The 18,503-nt window shown below is 36.7% G+C and overlaps 1 pseudogene; it reads left to right on the top strand.

Moving 5' to 3' along the window:
- The first annotated feature begins 734 nt into the window (after positions 1–734).
- LOC116475394 (keratin, type I cytoskeletal 18-like) overlaps positions 735–18,503 on the top strand; it is a 25,001-nt pseudogene continuing 7,232 nt past the window's right edge.

The following is an 18,503-nucleotide window of genomic DNA, read 5'->3' as shown; positions in this document are numbered from 1 at the left end:
AAAGAGACTCTCCATTATTATGTTGGACGTTGTTATTATCTGGGATTATGTCTTGATTCGTGTAAAGTGCTAGGTATTAGGAAAGGCTGTTGTGAAAACACATTTATTATGCAACACTAAATAAGAAAGTAAAAATGGCTAAAAGTTGCCAAATGGACAAATTCAGGTCAAAGCAAATATAATCTTCTGACAACGAGTCTTTTGTAGTTGAGAAAAATATTAATATATAGGATAGACAATCATAAAACAGTATTGCTAAAAATGTGTTTGAACAGATTTAGTTGAGCCCATGCTCCATTCAATATAGTTTTATTGAAGGAATATATATACATTTATATAACTGGATATGATATGACATATCCAGGCTGTTTGTGCTGAGCGGCACCTGCAAGCCTTCCCCGAGCTGCCCTTGGCACCCCCTCAGCCTTCCTCCTGTGTTCATGGGCAACCAAAGTCTGGAGAGGGCTGAGGCAGCAGGAAGATGACGAGTCAGTGCCGCCCTGAGTGCGAGCACACCTGGCCAGGTTGAGACAGCACTCAGGCTTGGCCACAACTTTGCTTTGCCTTGCAATGGCCGCCAGGAGCCAGAAGAGGCCAAGAAGGAGAGGTAGCAGGAACTTCCAAGCCTGCAGGGTAGGGGAGGGTTCCCGGGCCCCCAAGAGCATAGGGATGCCAGGGTCTAGAGCCACGACTGAGCAGCTGCAGCTACACTCGTCCCACCAAATCGGTAGGGGATGGGGCTCCCACCTGTTCCAGGCCCCCACCGGCTCGATGTAGAGCACAGCCCCGGCTGCACTTCCTCTTCTGCAGTCATCCTCTTTGCAGCAGCCAGTCCAGATAAGTCGTCACTGCCATCACTTGGACATCAGATTCCAGGTTCGTTAGCCTTTGGACTCTGAGATTTGCACCAGCGGCCTCTTGAAGAACTTTTGGGCCTTTGGCCTCAGATTTAGGGCTGCTCTGTCAGATTCCCTGTTTTGAGGCTTTTGGACTTGGACTGAGCCATACTACCACCTTTTCTCTTTCCCCACCTTGCAGATGGCCTGTAGTGGGAATTCGCCTTGTAATCCTGTGAGCCAATTCTCCCTAATTAACTCCTAAATAAATATATCATATTGGTTAAAAAGAATTTTAAGAGGTGTGATAGCAAATTCAAAGGATCCCATTTGGAAAGACAAACAGTAAGGACCAAGGTTTCGATTTTATTCCAATGGACTATATGGTTGGGTAGAGCATCCATTTCAATAATGGGAAATTCGAGGGGGGTGAAAGCCATGACTACTGGGAAATTAGACAAAAGTATAGTGTCAATGTTCAGAGTAAGAGAGGTATATTTGCCTTTAGTCTTATGTCTGATAATACTCAAGGGATGTCTGTGTTTTAGTGGGGTCTCCAAGGATCTCCATGATTTGAGAACCAGAAAAAATGAAGCCTATAAGAGTCTCTTAATATAAAGTGACCAATCACCACTATGGAAATACAAGGATGATTGTCCCTGGGTAGTTACTGGGGTTCCAAGCATGTTGTATCCCTAATGAGGCTGGGATGTTTGCCATTGCTTTAGGTAAGGAAATGGAGTAGTATGTCCTGCAACTTGGGGACCTCAAGGGATGAGGACATTAGATGAACTCTATACCTTGTAAAATATCCTGTGGGTCTTACTTGAAATCATATAAATGAATATGTTCAGTTCATCAAGTTCCAAATACCAGGTCTTCTGATGAAGATTCTTTAGTTTTGGAATCTGTCTATGAAAACTCAGACATAGGGGCTTACCTTGGTCTGTTACCTTGGGAAGCGAAGACCTGGGCCTTAGGGCACTCCTTATAGCAGCTAATAAGTTTAAACTATCTAGAGCACCTCTAACAGTAGCTTCTTCACTAATTAAAAGAAGCAGAAAAAAACCTATAGCTTATGAATGTTTTCCAGATAAATAGCTGCTTAGTTTGCTATTAAAGACAGACTACTTAGGACTGCCTGGGGCATTGTGTTCTCTAGAATGCTCAGAAAAATAATATGTCCATTGAACCATACCAACTTTTCTGAATAATTGGCATTCATTCAATATGTTAGAACATGTTCCAGTTGGTAAGGGAAGGCAAAATAATGACTGCGTATATAGGTAGGATTGTCTACTTTCTATGCCATGAATATCCAATGGAGCAATGGAAAGATGTGCCTTGTAACGTTTAGGATAGCAGATATTGCACATCTATTTCCACAAGTTTAGTGAATTCCACAATAAACTAGTAATTGAGGATTACACAATGCTATGGTCTGATTTCATTCCCCAAATTTATGTGCTGAACACTGAATCCCAAATGTGACACTGTTGGGAGGTGTGGCCTTTTGTGGGTGTTTAATTCACGAGGGGTTAATTCTGTTATAAAATGAGCTTTCAAGAGTGTGTTCATTCTGTATCACCCTCCACCTTCTGTCATGCGAAGATGCAGTAAGAACATTCATACCAGGTGCTGGCACTTTGATCTTAAATGTCCCAGACTCCAGAATTATGACAGAAAAGCATTTCTGTTCTTTATAAGTTACCTAGTCTCAGGTATTCTGTTATAGCAGCACAAAAAGGACTAAGACACAAGACAAGCAAGGCACCTGTTACACCTCCACTAAAGCTAAAATTATTTCAGAGCTAGTGTTATATAGGCCCAAGAGCTGATCAGCACTCTTTCCATCTGCTGATCACACAAATTTGTAAAGAAGTTTTGAATTTCCAAGAGTCAAACCTCAGACCTCTGTTTCAAATTTTTCTCTGTATTCTTGTTGTAGAATAGTTATAGAAGATATTTTAGGAGGGTCTTTTTAACCCAATTCAAGGTAGTAAGCTTTGTCCACCAAAGAGTCCCAACAAATATCTTTAGAATTTAGGAAATCCTCCTTGTTGTTTCCTTATCAAACATTGGAGTTCCAGGCATAAATTAGCAGTAGAGTAGCCTTTCTGTATCTTGATATCTCTAGCACCTAAGAGGCCCATCTTAACTTTCAGTCTGTTTTATAATTAACCAATAGAATCATGATGTCTTCTGGCCATTTAGTAAGGGTCAGGTAAAGATCTGGAGTCACTTTTCATAAGCATTTTTGCCACAGAATGAGATGGGTGTTGCCCCATATAATGAAAATCTTTGTTGTGACAGAAGTATGGGTAGCAGCTGCAGTAACAGAATTATTCAAGGACAGGTAAGTATTCTGCTTTTACAATACAGACCTCAGCATACCGCATAATAGCTGCTTTTTCTTTTCACTCTTACTTTTTCTTTCTTTAACTCTCTTCACATTTTTTTTGTTTTTCTTTTTGTTTTCACGACTAACCTCCTGATGGACTCATATATCATAGAGAGTATGATAGTGTTTCCCCGAGCACTCTATAGAAGGGAGGTCAACTTCTGGCTGAAACAACCAATCAGTCACGGAGTAAGAGTTCTCCCTCTGACCCTAGCATCAGTTACATACAAAATTCATTCAAAGACACACAAATAGGTCTGGGCTGAGACACATGACCCAGGAATACTCTAAAGAGAGCCTTGATTCCATACCCCTGTTCCTAAATGTCAAATATCAAAACTTCCAATTGAGGTCAGCAAAACTTATAACAGGGTCATCAAGGCTGCACAAATAGAGCACAATGCAGCATGATAGAAAGTACAAACTTACTAACAAACAAAGCAGCCATCCCACACACTATATGCAGTTATTTGTACTTAGTAAGCAGAGAGCAAGACAAAAAACTCTCAAAGCAGTAGTGGTCATCTATTAGCGCATCTTTCTGGGTCTGCCAGACTTTTGTTGTTGTTGTTGTTATCCTATGGAAGCAGAAATGGATCCACAACTGAAATTTGGTTTGGATGTCAAGGCTGATGATGTTTCACACACCAAGAACATTTGAGTGAAAGTTTATTCCTCACACAAGGGATCCCTGGGGACAGCTGGTCAGGTACAAGCAGGTTTGAGCTGGGTTGGGCCAAACTAGAGGGTGTAAGTTGGGTTTTTATAGTGACAAGTAGGTTGGAATGGGGACAAGCTCCCATGCATAAGAGGTTTAAATTATCCATTAGTGCCAAAGGAGGAGACACAGAAATGTAGAGGCTTTCTTACCAGCTGTTCAAATGCAGTGCCAAAGGGGAAAGGGAAGTGAGGCTTTAAAAGAGGTCAGTGGTCAAACATCACAAATGAAGCCAGACCTTATTACTAACATTCCAAACCCAAGAACATATTAATGATGAGTTTCCCACTGATATTACTACTGTTACTACTACTATTACTACCACTACTTGTAGCAATAATTATTATATTAGCAGTAGTAATGATATTTATCATGTAACGTTTAGTGCCTTTTATTTACCAAGCCAGATGCTAAACACTTAAATACATATTATCCTGTAATCTCCAAAATCCTAAAACAAAGCTAGTATAATTATTCTCATATGTGAGGAAGATAAGGATCAGAAGGGTTATTTGGACATTATTTTTTTTTATTCAAGAATTTAAGGCTAAACAATTACTAACAACCACATATTTTATATTGTCAAATTTCCCTTTTTCCCAGTTAAGACACATACAGATTTTAGAACTGTACATTTCGGTTGCTTAGAATCTTTTTTGTTTGACATTTTATAAAAAAGTTGAAATCTCAGGTACTAAAACTCATGCCTTTTAAAGGAACTATTCTCTTGTACAAATTTTAAATGGTCATGTAGGAACAATTGCCAGCAAAATGTACATTATACATGTAAAATAAATTATTTATGCATATTGCATATAATCTTTGATTTGTTAATAAAAATGTATTTCTATTCGTTCAGATTTCCTAAGGACATTTGCCTAAATAAAATATCAATATAAGGGTATATTCAACGTTAATGTGTTTAGCATTCTTATAATAATTTTTGTCTTCACCGTTACTAACCAATAGTTCCTTTAGGAGGCATGAGTTTTAGTACAGTTTCCTATACTGAACAAGAATGATTATGAATTCACATTTTATTTCCTAAGATATTTTATTCCCTATTTATGGTTAAGAACTATACCTTATTTGCACAAACTAACTTATTTCTCAGGATGAAATTCAGGTTGTTTATCTGCTAGTATCCAGTTGAGAATGGTTAGAATCTGGCCTATTTGTCATCATCTATTTTGCATTAGCGAATGTGAGTATGCTAATGAGGATATAATGGCATTTATTTGCAACTGACTTTCATTCATTTGCAATATCCTTTGTGCCAAATATTCAGAAGCTAATGAATGTTAATTTAAAATAAGTGTGCTGTAAGAAAGCTATGCACTTTTTATGATGTAGCATGCTGAGGTCTTTGCTGTGGATCAGAGAGACTTGGCCTATTATTCATCTATATATAGATCACAGCAACAGGCCAGGAAGTCACAGGAAAATGAAAATCTGCAGCATTTGCTTTGTATTATTCTTATCCCTATTGCTGAGAAGTGGTAAACTAGTAAACTGATAGAGTGAATTCAGACCTCTGAATTGGTTTTATAGGTTGTTCACCGCTAACATTGTCTTACGTATTGAAAAATATAAATTGGCAATGCTAAATATAGTGATGCAATGATGCTTTTAAGAGTGATAATCATTGTTATTCTCTCTTGTGAATTTCAAATTGTAGGATAATGTTTAAGCCAGCAAGATGCAATTCTTCTTGGCATTAAGTTTTACATTTGTTATATGGTTTAATTATTGCTACAGTGTTTTATATGATGGTAAGCTATTTTTATTAAAACTGTATCTTGCTAAGTTCATATTAAATATTATATTTAGTTTCAGTATATATTTAAAGATTAAACATGATAAAATATCATTTTCTTAAGTGGTTGTATTATTTTAAACTTCCACCAGCAGCATACCAATCCAGCTCCTCTGTATCAACAGTTGGTATGAAAAGATGTAGATATTTTTTAAATTAGCTAAAAACTAATAATTTATCCTTTCTCAAAAATTGACTGACTTTCTATTTGCTTACCCACAAATTAGTTTATAAATGTTATAAAATGCGCATGATTTTTATTATTAAGAAAACACAAATACTACTAAATTGACCATATGGTGTTCAAGATGGGTAGAACTGAGAGATGTATGAAACAGCGATATATTAGATATATTAGAAATGGTACTTACTTGTTACTGGAAAAGACCCATGGAGAATAGATACTGATACAAGCCGAGGGTTTATTAACAATTGGCATAATTAATCCTCTTTTAACAGATAAAGTTCATAAAGTTAAACATTTGGTAGATTAAAAATCAATAAATTAAATATCATTTCATAGTTTTATATTTTGAAGTGTTTAAGCCTATAAGCTGAAATATGTAAATATGATTTATGTGCTAATAGTTTGTGAAATGTACATTTTTCTAATTTTAATTAATAATAATTGAACAAATTGTGTTTTTAAATTTTCATTTTGTTTTGTTATATTTCAACTGACTGAAAATCTCTACCACCTTTTCACTGTGCTCTCCAATTATACAGCTATATTGTGTAGAATAATATGAAATAACTTTTATGAGAAAAAATTTAATTGACTTTTTGTGGCTGAATCTGTATCAGGTTTTTGATGATGTAGTACTTAAAGCACAATATGTGTCTTCATAAATAAAAATTAATATTGTATTTTGTAAAGTTAATCATGAAAGAAAGCATTATCGCAAATTATTGAAGCAAAATAGTAGAAAAGCAGTCAGAGCTGGAAAGATTTAAAAAAAAGTAATTACTCCAGTTATATTAACTATCTTGTGTCTCATTCCTACCACCATTACTTTATCAGTCCTTCTTTCTATTTATCCGTTAATTTAACTTCTACTCCAGACTACAAGTTTTGGTATTATAAAGAGAGATTATAACACAACCCATAGACATTTTACTCAAATTACTTACAGCATAGTGTAAAACGAAAGATAACCAGACGTATATACTGCTGTAAGGAGCACATAGTGAGCTGGGCCCAAATATAGACTCATGGCTGGGGGTGTGGGTTTTGCCAGAGAACACCTCCTCCCAGAAGCAAAGGCCCTCCACATTTTGAAGAATAAGTAGGAAATGGGCATATTGGTAGAGCAGTGAACTTCCTAGTCAAAGGTTTCTGCTTTGGCAAGATGGCTGAATTGATAAACTACAAGCTCTGAATGTTCACCACTTGTGACTTTCCAGTCTGTTACTCCTCAGACTCAGTGTCTTGTCCTTTGTAACCTATGGTTCGCCAACCATATCAGATGTCTTCTCTAGCCAATCTCTCTGTCTCTCAAGCTACTCTGTAATAGACATAACTGACAGAACTTATGTTTTTTGAAGTAACATATTTAAAATAAATCATGTCAGTATTCCACTCTAAAATATTCACTGCCTCCTCACCACCCATATAATAACACCTCAAGACCTTACCGTGACATTTAGAATGTCTCTATCATTTTGAACTCAGTCTAGTGTCTGAGTCTCTGATCCCCAACTGTCTTCATCCCATACAATTCAACATTGTTGACACCCTTTTATTTCCAGTATAGGCCACACCCCATTAGTTTGCACATGCTTGTTTCTTGAGAATAGAATTCCCTTATCTAACTTTTCTTCACATACTTTATCCTTTGTTTTCTATTTAGAAATTTTCATTTGCTCTTCAGGATTTATTTTAAAAGGCAGGTTGCAAAATGATGGTTTAGAAGCAGCTCACTTTCTGCTCCCATCAGAAAACAACAAAAAATTACTAGATATAGAATCACATTGTCAGCAAAAAGAGATCATTTGACTTATTTTTTTTTCTTATTTGCAGGCCTTTGATTTCTTTCTCTTGCCTAAATGCTGTTCCTACAACTTCCATTACTATGTTGAATAAGAGTGGTGAGAGTGGGCATCCTTGTCTTGTGTCTGTCATCAAAGGATATGCTTTTTTTCCCATTAAGTATCATATTAGCAGTGGGTTTTTAATAGATAGCTCTTGTTACTTTGAGGTATATTCCTTCAATGCCCAGTTTGTTGAAGGTTTTTATCATGAAGGGATGTTGCATTTAATTAAATGCTTTTTTCTGCATCTATTGAGATAATCATGTGATTTTTATTTTTAATTCTGTTTATAAGGTGAATCACACATTGATTTGCAACATATTTTATCTACTATAAGTATAGCTAATTCTGCTCTTTTTTGGTTTTAAGTTGCGTGAAATATCTTTTCCCACACCTTCATTTTTATTTAATTTGTGTCTTTATAGGTACAGTGGGTTTCTTGTAGGCAGCATATAATTTTGCATATTTACATCCATTCAACCACTCTTGTCTTTTAATCAGAAAACTCAGTCCATATACACTATGTAATTAATAATAAGTAAGAACGTTTTGTTGTCTGTTTTCTGTTTGTTTATTAACTCCATTCTTTCTTTTTTCCTTTTTCTGCTGACTTTTTCTGTGGTTAAGTGGTTTTCTGGTACTATATTTTAATTTATTACTCTATTTTTAGCAAATCTATTATAGGTGCTTATGCTTCAGTTACCATGAGGCTTACATAAAGCGTATAATAGATATAACAGGTTATTTTAAAGAGATGACAGCACATCTTAGATCACAAAGAAAATAATAGAAGCAAAGAAATATTAAAAAAAAATGTACACTTCAACTATATTTCTCCAAATTTCCATTTATGCTTTCTCAATTTATATATTTGATTTGATATTATTTAAATCTCTGTTCCTGCCCAAATCTCATGTGGTGTTGTAATCCCCAATGTTGGAGGTGGGGCTTGGTGTAAGGTGATTGGATCATGAGGGTAGATTTCCCTCATGGTGCTGTGTCGTGATAGTGTCTTTATAGTGAGTGAGTTCTCATGAGATCTGGTTGTTTAAAAGTGTGTAGCACCTCCCCCACCTCTCTTCTACTATGCAGCAAGTATGCATATTAAGTATTATTAAATATAACAGGGTTCAGTAAATACGTTCTATAAAAGGCCAGACAATAATACTGTAGGCTTTGCAGGACATTTAGTCTCTGTTGCAGCCACTCATCCGAGCCACTGAAGTACAAAAGCAGCCATAAAAAACACATAACTTAATAGCTATGGTTGTACTCCCTTAATACTTGACTAAAACAGGGAGTGGCCTAGATTTGGTCTGCAGGCTGTAGTTTGCTGACCACTGGGATAGAAAAATATGTTAAAACTTCATAATATAACCTGTTACATGTTCTGCAAACCCAAGATGCTAGGATCATATATAGTCTTTCTTTCAGCAATAACAAATTTTGTTTTGAGTAATTATAAATATTTTCTAAAATAGTGAATATAAAGAATAAGAAGACAATTCAAATTGAAATATTTCTAGATTTTTAGTAAAAATAGTTTGAAACTTCACAATAACCTTACATGGTGGTATATCTTTCAAACTCATATGAAACCCAAGTAGCAAAAAACTATAGACTCAGCTTCCTTCATAGAGGATTTTAAAAGCCTAACTGCCACTTTCTCACAACTGTGTTTTAAAGGTCTATGGTTACCTTATTTTGAAATGCAGAAATGAGTCTACGGAGACCAAGTTGAACAGTATTGTTTGGCTTGAATTGAGTATATGTCTTAAATGTTTCTATGCTTTCACTTTTGAAGTATAGTTACATCCTACTTTTAATAAAGAAGTGTACCTGAAAGAAAGATGTAGAGTTTGTAAACATAAAACTCAAGTGACCAAAACAATAAAATAATCTAATATTGTGAATGTAAAGATGAGTGACTTCTTATTTTCTAATACTAGTTCTGTTATTTTCCTGCTGAGGAAAGTTACATTTTTTTTACCATATATGAGATGAAATATTCTGCTGCAAAATTAAACATTATGATTTATGTGATTTATTAAGTGTAAAAAAAGGGTAATTAGTTTTTAGTGCCAGAGGCATGTCTAAATTATTTGAGTGGAATGAAGCTGGTTTTTTGATAAGCTCATAACTGTGGGTCAATGGGAAATAATTGATACTTTTCCTTTCCCCTAGTACCTGAATATTTTTTTAAATTATTGTTTTCATTGAATTCAACTGTAGGTGGAAGTCATTGAAGCTCATAATTCATCATTTTTGAGGGTCTGTGTCAAAACGGTGAAAATACAACCTGGCTGACATGCTTGAACCTACAGACAATTTAAATTATAATATAAAATTGAAAAAAAAATAAAATTAGGAAAATAGTATTAACAATTAACTTAATCTTGTATCATGCTATATTTTTGGACTCACATTTTTTTACATGATAGGAACTACTACTAGGATTTCTCCCGGAGATGAAGCTTGACAGCATGCTCTCAGCTGGGGATTCTCTTCTCCAGAATGTGGGTCTAAATACCTTTTGTCTTTTCCATGTGTCTCCTTCAGGGCCTGAAATGGCGATTACCCAAAGGGGACTGTTTTGGTGGTAATGGCAAAGGTGCACATGCACAAGCACACACAAACACATACATACACAAACACACCAGAATTATGTGTGTCCTCTTATGACCTTGCTGTATAACTAGTTCATTGTCATTTTTACACAGATGCCTTTGTCCAAAGCAAGTAACTCAGCTAAATCCACGATCTAGGAATGAGGATGCACTCTGTGCACCTGACAAAGCAAAAACAGGGGTGTGGAGTGTGGCTACTGGAAAAGATAAGCAATTGCAGACAGTTTTACAATCTACCATATTTATCTGTTGTGCAAACAATATGATTTACATTTTACCACATGTCACTTTTTCAGAATAACTAAAAAGTACTGTATACAATTCAAAACCTTTGATCACAATTTATCTATCAGGTCTACTTAGTTAATTCCAGTTTACAAAATTAATTTACAAACTTTAAAAATAGATTTAATTTTATTTGATTATTATTGATTTATTATACAAACATTTATATAACATAGACAATAATTATACAGACAAGTATAACCAAGGCACAGCTTATGCTATCAATTAATTGATAAACTAAACATAGATATGTAATCAAGTGGTAGTATTTCAAACCAAACATTCTGGTCAGTCCTAATAGTTGAAAAAATATTATGGAAATTTTGAAAAGATTATAATTCAGATTTGAGAGTAGGTTATTGAGGAAAGTCTCAGGAGTTAACTTTTGAACAGAATCTTGAGAAAGGAGTCGGACTGCAGTGACAGTGGTAAAGATCATTCCAGGCAAGAGGTAACAGCAACAGCATGGGCAAAGACATGGGGGTGAGAGCATACCATGTCCGATCAAGTACACGTCATGGAGGAAGGCGACAGAGAGTATATGTGAGATCAGACCAAGCATAGAGATGTAAATTAACATCCCTCATCCCAGAATATCAAATGAGTCAGTCCGATTGCTATTTTTGTGTCTTTGTGTTAAAGTGTGATATCTGGCCAACAGACAAAATGGACTTCTCTTGGCTAACTGAGGTGCTCAAAGTTAAAGCAGACCTAGGTGGCCATGTCTGAGTGAGGAAGTGGTCACATACTTTGTGTTCTCAGAGAATGTTGTAAAAGTATCACAGGACCTCCATTTCTACAATCAAGACAAATCAGTTCCTGTTTTGTTGGTGCCGAGATAAACTGAGCCCAGAACTCCCCCATCCACATGGGTCATTTGAAAGAAAAATCTGACAAAGACTTTTGGTTTGAGCCATGGAAGCCAATCGATTAGAATTCAGCTGTGCTGAACAATTAGTATTAAGTGAGTTTCAATTCTTTTCCATAAATGAAGTTGATTGGAAACCTAGGCAGGAACTTTCGGTGTAAAACGCGAGCCCTCTTCTTTTTTTCTAGAATGCACCTTGATTTTACACCAAAGGCTGCGTCTTCTTGGTTTTCAAATTGTTCACTGGAATATAGTGTCTTTCCTCCAAATTACTTCTCAGAGAACTTTTGTTCACCCTGCGATGAAACAATTACTAGAAAAAATCAAGGAAATAAATGCGTAAAGGGCCTGTTAGACCTCATTGTTTCAGAGTGGGGGTACTCCAAAGGTAAACCATCAAACAAAAATTGGGGGGCAAGTAGTTTGCTTGAAAGATACACACAGGAAGAAGAAAGAGTGGGGATGTAAGAAAGAATAAAACGGAAGAAAACCAATATGAGGTATGTTAAGTGTATGTGTTACTGTTATAGCCAACTCTCGCTCACTTCCTCTGGGTACCTACAGAACTGTTGTGGAATATGACTCAAAATCTAAAGAGTGACTAAATCTTGTGTTTTCTACCAACACCCACTTCCCATTTGTTTAGGGTTGCTCTAGGGATATCAAGTCTTCAGGACTTCCAGCTGATGGATGAGCTCAATCCTTTTCTGTGAACAGAAAATGCCCTGTTCCAAATAAAAGCAGAAAGACCAAAGTATCTGTCACCTAGGCAATATTTTAAAGCAAGTGTCCCAATGCTGTATATTATTTATAGAAATATAGGAATATGGATAACATAAAAAGACCGCAAAGAAGTTTACTTACTTTAAAATGATAGTTAACGCTGGGGAGAAAGGATGGAGAAAAAGGTTCCATATATTTTAATGGAATCCCTGTGTTTTTATTGTTTTACAAAATAGATCTGAAGTTAATATATAAATATTTGAAAAATTTTAGCTGTGAGTACAAACATGTTTTTATATTATTTTATATCCTTTTCTGTATTTTTGAAATATTCTTGAATCTTCCAAATGTGTAAAGAAAATCCTTAAGTATGATGAAGAAAATTTGCTTAAAGTCTACAAATCTCCAACATTTAATGTGTTGCATGAATTTGCATCATTTTCAGATAAAAATATATATTTAAACTGTAGTAAAATTCAAATATAACCAATTATTATAAACTTTTAATTACTGTAGCATGGTTTAATAGCATTTGAATATGAATATGGTTATACATAATAATGTAAGTACAACACAAATTTCCTCATGCCACAGCAGCCCAAGTTTACCAGTAACTTTCGTCTGCATTTATGTGAGACCTCAGTTCTAATCAGACATATATTACTTCTTCCTCTTTAGCTATTTTTTTGTGGGAGGCCCATATCGGTTTCCTATAAGCTCAGGGGCTCAAGTATGCTCTTGTCCTCTAGCTTTATTTTCATCATGATATGTCTACAAGGCTATTGGTAGAACCACTGGGTTAGGCAGGTCAAGAATTAGAAGACCCTCAAAATGCTGAGTTGTTATTGAATGTTCTTTATTCTTCTGTTAGACTCTGAAACACTCCTTTGGGTTCCTGGATTCTTAGAATGCTTTTTATTAAAATACTTCTCTCATCCTTTATTTAAAGTCTTTCCTACAAAGAGTCAGATCTATTTGATGGAGTTGCTTAGAAAGAGACACCACCATGTTCTCCCTGACTGCCCTCTAAATAAATATTTGAAAATTTATTAGATTGGTGCAAAAGTAATTGCAGTTTTTGCAATTACTTTTAATGAAAAACACCACAATTACTTTTGCACCAACTTACATATTGCATAAACTCAAACAAGGGAATGACCAGAGGGAGAGGAGCATGTTCACTGCCAGTTCACTAGATATTCATTTTCTACCTCCTCATATAGGCTAGCCTATGTTAGCAATCAATACTTAATACTAGAATCTATGGTCATATCTCTCATCTACATTATATAAGTCAGAAAGCCTTCTTGAAGATGGGATAAGTGCCTTGTGATATATAAAAGTAACATGACACTAATGCTTTGGTATATTTAGAAAATACGTAATTAGCATAATGTTGCCAGGTTTATTTATATCTGCCTTTTCATTTCTGGTAATATTGATATTAATGTGGCAGTTGCAAGCAGCTTTCAAATTCTTGGCAGTTCAATTCCACAGTACTTTAATTCATTATTTGCTGTAAGGCAGAGAGGAAGGTTGAAAAGTATACTTAAGCTGTCGTTTCTTCTTTACAGATCTAGAGAGAGTGAAGAATCCCTAATACAAAACTAAAGAATGCATTATGGAATAACCTTTCCGAAATTGTATCATAGCTGTTTAACCATTGCCAGAACTAAAAAAAGCTATGTTTTTCATTGAGATTCTAAACTGAAAGTATAGTATATGTGCAGATGCCATTTGAATATTTTTGACAAAGATAAGCAATGCAACGAGTTGATGCTTCTGTTGAAAGGGGATAAAACCACTCCACTGGCAAGGCATTTATTATCACAGGAAATTTAAAAAAGTATCAGTAATTTTATTCCCCATTCTGAGATTATCACTCATAGCTATGGTCTCTGTTATTGCAATAACAAATTGAGAAATAATATTTCCCCCAGGAAAATGTGGGATGTTTTAATGTTTTATGGCAGAAAGACATTTTTGCAGACATTGCAGAAAGCTAATGTCTCCTTTAAATTGGGCTATAATTCAAAGAGAACTACAAAATGCATCTGCAAAGAGTCAGCCAAATAAGTAAGCTTATTCTTTCAATTTATTCCCAAAATATTTTTGATTTTTGTTGGTGTTGCTCATTTTGTGACTACAGGATGCAATGCAGTTTGCTTGTATCACATATGTCCTTGGTTAGAAAAAATTAAATATTCCTAAATAATGTTGTGTGAGGCTCAATGTAAGGATAAATTGAAGATATTATGTAAGTTCTCCATTTTCCACCTGCATTTCACCATTTTTCATGCATTATCCCATTCATTAATGTACAAATATTTATTGAGCAAATACTATTTAGCAGGCAATATACTATGGGCTGGGTATACTGTGTTGAAGGAGACTGGCAAAAGCAAGTAATAAATAAATGATATATAATAGCCCCATAATAAAATGTCAAAGAAAAAGTTAGAATGTATTATTCCTGCAAAAAAATTATCTATATTTTTTAAATGTTAGTTTTCTATAGTATCTGCATTTTTTCTTTCCTAATGGAAATAAAATTTTGCTTTAGTGTAGTCAACTATATATTTATACGTTGATTTTTTAAGTATTTAATTGTGATATATATCTTTAATTTTTAAAAGTGTATAAATGTATAGGAATGGTTCAAAGACAATAAAATTATCACTCTTATATCCAGCTTAAGAATTAGTAGATCGGCCATTCCGGGGGGTGGAGCCAAGATGGCTGAATAGGAACAGCTCCAGTCTCCAGCTCCCAGCCCCAGCGACACAGAAGACGGGTGATTTCTGCATTTCTGCTTGAGGTACCGGTTTCATCTCACTAGGGAGTGCCTAACAGTGGGTGCAGGTCAGTCGGTGAAGCGCACTGTGTGCGAGCCGAAGCAGGGCGAGGCATTGCCTCACTCGGGAAGCGCAAGGGGTCAGGGAGTTCCCTTTCCTAGTCAAAGAAAGGGGAAACAGACGGGCACCTGGAATATCGGGTCAGTCCCATCCTAATACTGCGCTTTTCCAACGGGCCTGGAAAACAGCACACTAGGAGATTGTGTCCCGCACCTGGCTCGGAGGGTCCTATGCCCACGGAGTCTCGCTGATTGCTAGCACAGCAGTCTGAGATCAAGCTGCAAGGCGGCAGCGAGGCTGGGGGAGGGGCGCCCACCATTGCCCAGGCTTGCTTAGGTAAACAAAGCAGCCAGGAAGCTCGAACTGGGTGGAGCCCACCACAGCTCAAGGAGGCCTGCCTGCCTCTGTAGGCTCCACCTCTGGGGGCAGGGCACAGACAAACAAAAACTCAGCAAGAACCTCCACAGACTTAAATGTCCCTGTCTGGCTGACAGTTTGAAGAGAGTAGTGGTTCTCCCAGCACGCAGATGGAGACCTGAGAATGGACAGACTGCCTCCTAAAGTGGGTCCCTCACCCCTGAGCAGCCTAACTGGGAGGCACCCCCCCAGTAGGGACAGACTGACACCTCATTCAACCGGGTACTCCTCTGATACAAAACTTTCAGAGGAAATATCACACAGCTGAATTTGTGGCCTCACGAAAATCCGCTGTTCTGCAGCCACCGCTGCTGACACCCAGCCAAATAGGGTCTGGAGTGGACCTCTAGTAAACTCCAACAGACCTGCAGCTGAGGGTCCTGTCTGGTAGAAGGAAAACTAACAAACAGAAAGGACATCCACACCAAAAACCCATCTGTACATCACCATCATCAAAGACCAAAAGTAGATAAAACCACAAAGATGGGGAAAAAACAGAGCAGAAAAACTGGAAACTCTAAACAACAGAGCACCTCTCCTCCTCCAAAGGAACGCAGTTCCTCACCAGCAACGGAACAAAGCTGGATGGAGGATGACTTTGATGAGTTGAGAGAAGAAGGCTTCAGACGATCAAACTACTCTGAGCTACGAGAGGAAATTCAAAACAATAGCAAAGAAGTTAAAAACTTTGAAAAAATATTAGAAGAATGGATAACTAGAATAACCAATGGAGAGAAGGGCTTAAAGGAGCTGATGGAGCTGAAAGCCAAGTTTCGAGAACTACGCGAAGATTGCAGAAGCCTCCGTAGCAGATGCGATCAACTGGAAGAAAGAGTATCGCTGATGGAAGATGAAATGAATGAAATGAAGAGAGAAGGGAAGTTTAGAGAAAAAAGAATAAAAAGAAATGAACAAAGTCTCCAAGAAATTTGGGACTATGTGAAAAGACCAAACCTACGTCTGATTGGTGTACCTGAAAATGATGGGGAGAATGGAACCAAGTTGGAAAACACTCTGCAAGATATTATCCAGGAGAACTTCCCCAATCTAGAAAGGCAGGCCAGCATTCAGATTCAGGAAATACAGAGAACGCCACAAAGATACTCCTCGAGAAGGGCAACTCCAAGACACATAATTGTCAGATTCACCAAAGTTGAAATGAAGGAAAAAATGTTAAGGGCAGCCAGAGAGAAAGGTCGGGTTACCCACAAAGGGAAGCCCATCAGACTAACAGCTGATCTCTCAGCAGAAACTCTACAAGCCAGAAGAGAGTGGGGGACGATATTCAACATTCTTAAAGAAAAGAATTTTCAACCCAGAATTTCCTATCCCGCCAAACTAAGCTTCATAAGTGAAGGAGAAATAAAATACTTTACAGACAAGCAAACGCTGAGTGATTTTGTCACCACCAGGACTGCCCTAAAAGAGCTCCTGAAGGAAGCACTAAACATGGAAAGGAACAACCGGTACCAGCCACTGCAAAAACATGCCAAATTGTAAAGACCATCGAGGCTAGGAAGAAACTATAGCAACTAACGAGCAAAATAACCAACTAACATCATAATGACAGGATCAGATTCACACATAACAATATTAATGTTAAATGTAAATGGGCTAAATGCTCCAATCAAAAGACACAGACTGGCAAACTGGATAAGGAGTCAGGACCCATCAGTGTGCTGTATTCAGGAAACCCATCTCACGTGCAGAGACACACATAGACTCAAAATAAAGGGATGGAGGAAGATCTATCAAGCAACTGGAAAACAAAAAAAGGCAGGGGTTGCAATCCTAGTCTCTGATAAAATAGACTTTAAACCAACAAAGATCAAAAGAGACAAAGAAGGCCATTACATAATGGTAAAGGGATCAATTCAACAAGAAGAGCTAACTATCCTAAATATATATGCACCCAACACAGGAGCACCCAGATTCATAAAGCAAGTCCTCAGTGACCTACAAAGGGACTTAAACTCCCACACAATAATAATGGGAGATTTTAACACCCCACTGTCAGCATTAGACAGATCAACGAGACAGAAAGTTAACAAGGATATCCAGGAATTAAACTCAGTTCTACATAAAGTGGACCTAATAGACATCTACAGAACTCTCCACCCCAAGTCAACAGAATATACATTTTTTTCAGCACCACACCACACCTATTCCAAAATTGACCACATAGTTGGACGTAAAGCTCTCCTCAGCAAATGTAAAAGAACAGAAATTATAACAAACTGTCTCTCAGACCACAGTGCAATCAAACTAGAACTCAGGATTAAGAAACTCACTCAAAACCACTCAACTACATGGAAACTGAACAACCTGCTCCTGAATGACTATTGAGTACATAATGAAATGAAGGCAGAAATAAAGATGTTCTTTGAAACCAACGAGAACAAAGACACAACATACCAGAATCTCTGGGACACATTCAAAGCAGTGTGGAGAGGGAAATTTATAGCACTAAATGCCCACAAGAGAAAGCAGGAAAGATCCAAAATTGACACCCTAACATCACAATTAAAAGAACTAGAAAAGCAAGAGCAAACACATTCAAAAGCTAGCAGAAGGCTAGAAATAACTAAAATCAGAGCAGAACTGAAGGAAATAGAGACACAAAAAACCCTTCAAAAAATTAATGAATCCAGGAGCTGGTTTTTTGAAAAGATCAACAAAATTGATGGACCGCTAGCAAGACTAATAAAGAAGAAAAGAGAGAAGAATCAAATAGATGCAATAAAAAACGAAAAAGGGGATATCACCACCGATCCAACAGAAATACAATCTACCATCAGAGAATACTACAAACACCTCTACACAAATAAACTAGAAAATCTAGAAGAAATGGATAAATTCCTCGACAAATACACCCTCCCAAGACTAAACCAGGAAGAAGTTGAATCTCTGAATAGACCAATAACAG

Source organism: Hylobates moloch, unplaced genomic scaffold (genome assembly GCF_009828535.3).
Source record: "Hylobates moloch isolate HMO894 unplaced genomic scaffold, HMol_V3 SCAFFOLD_10, whole genome shotgun sequence".
Lineage (NCBI taxonomy): Eukaryota > Metazoa > Chordata > Mammalia > Primates > Hylobatidae > Hylobates > Hylobates moloch.
Note: the sequence above shows the minus strand (reverse complement) of the source record. Positions and strands in the feature narration are given on the sequence as shown.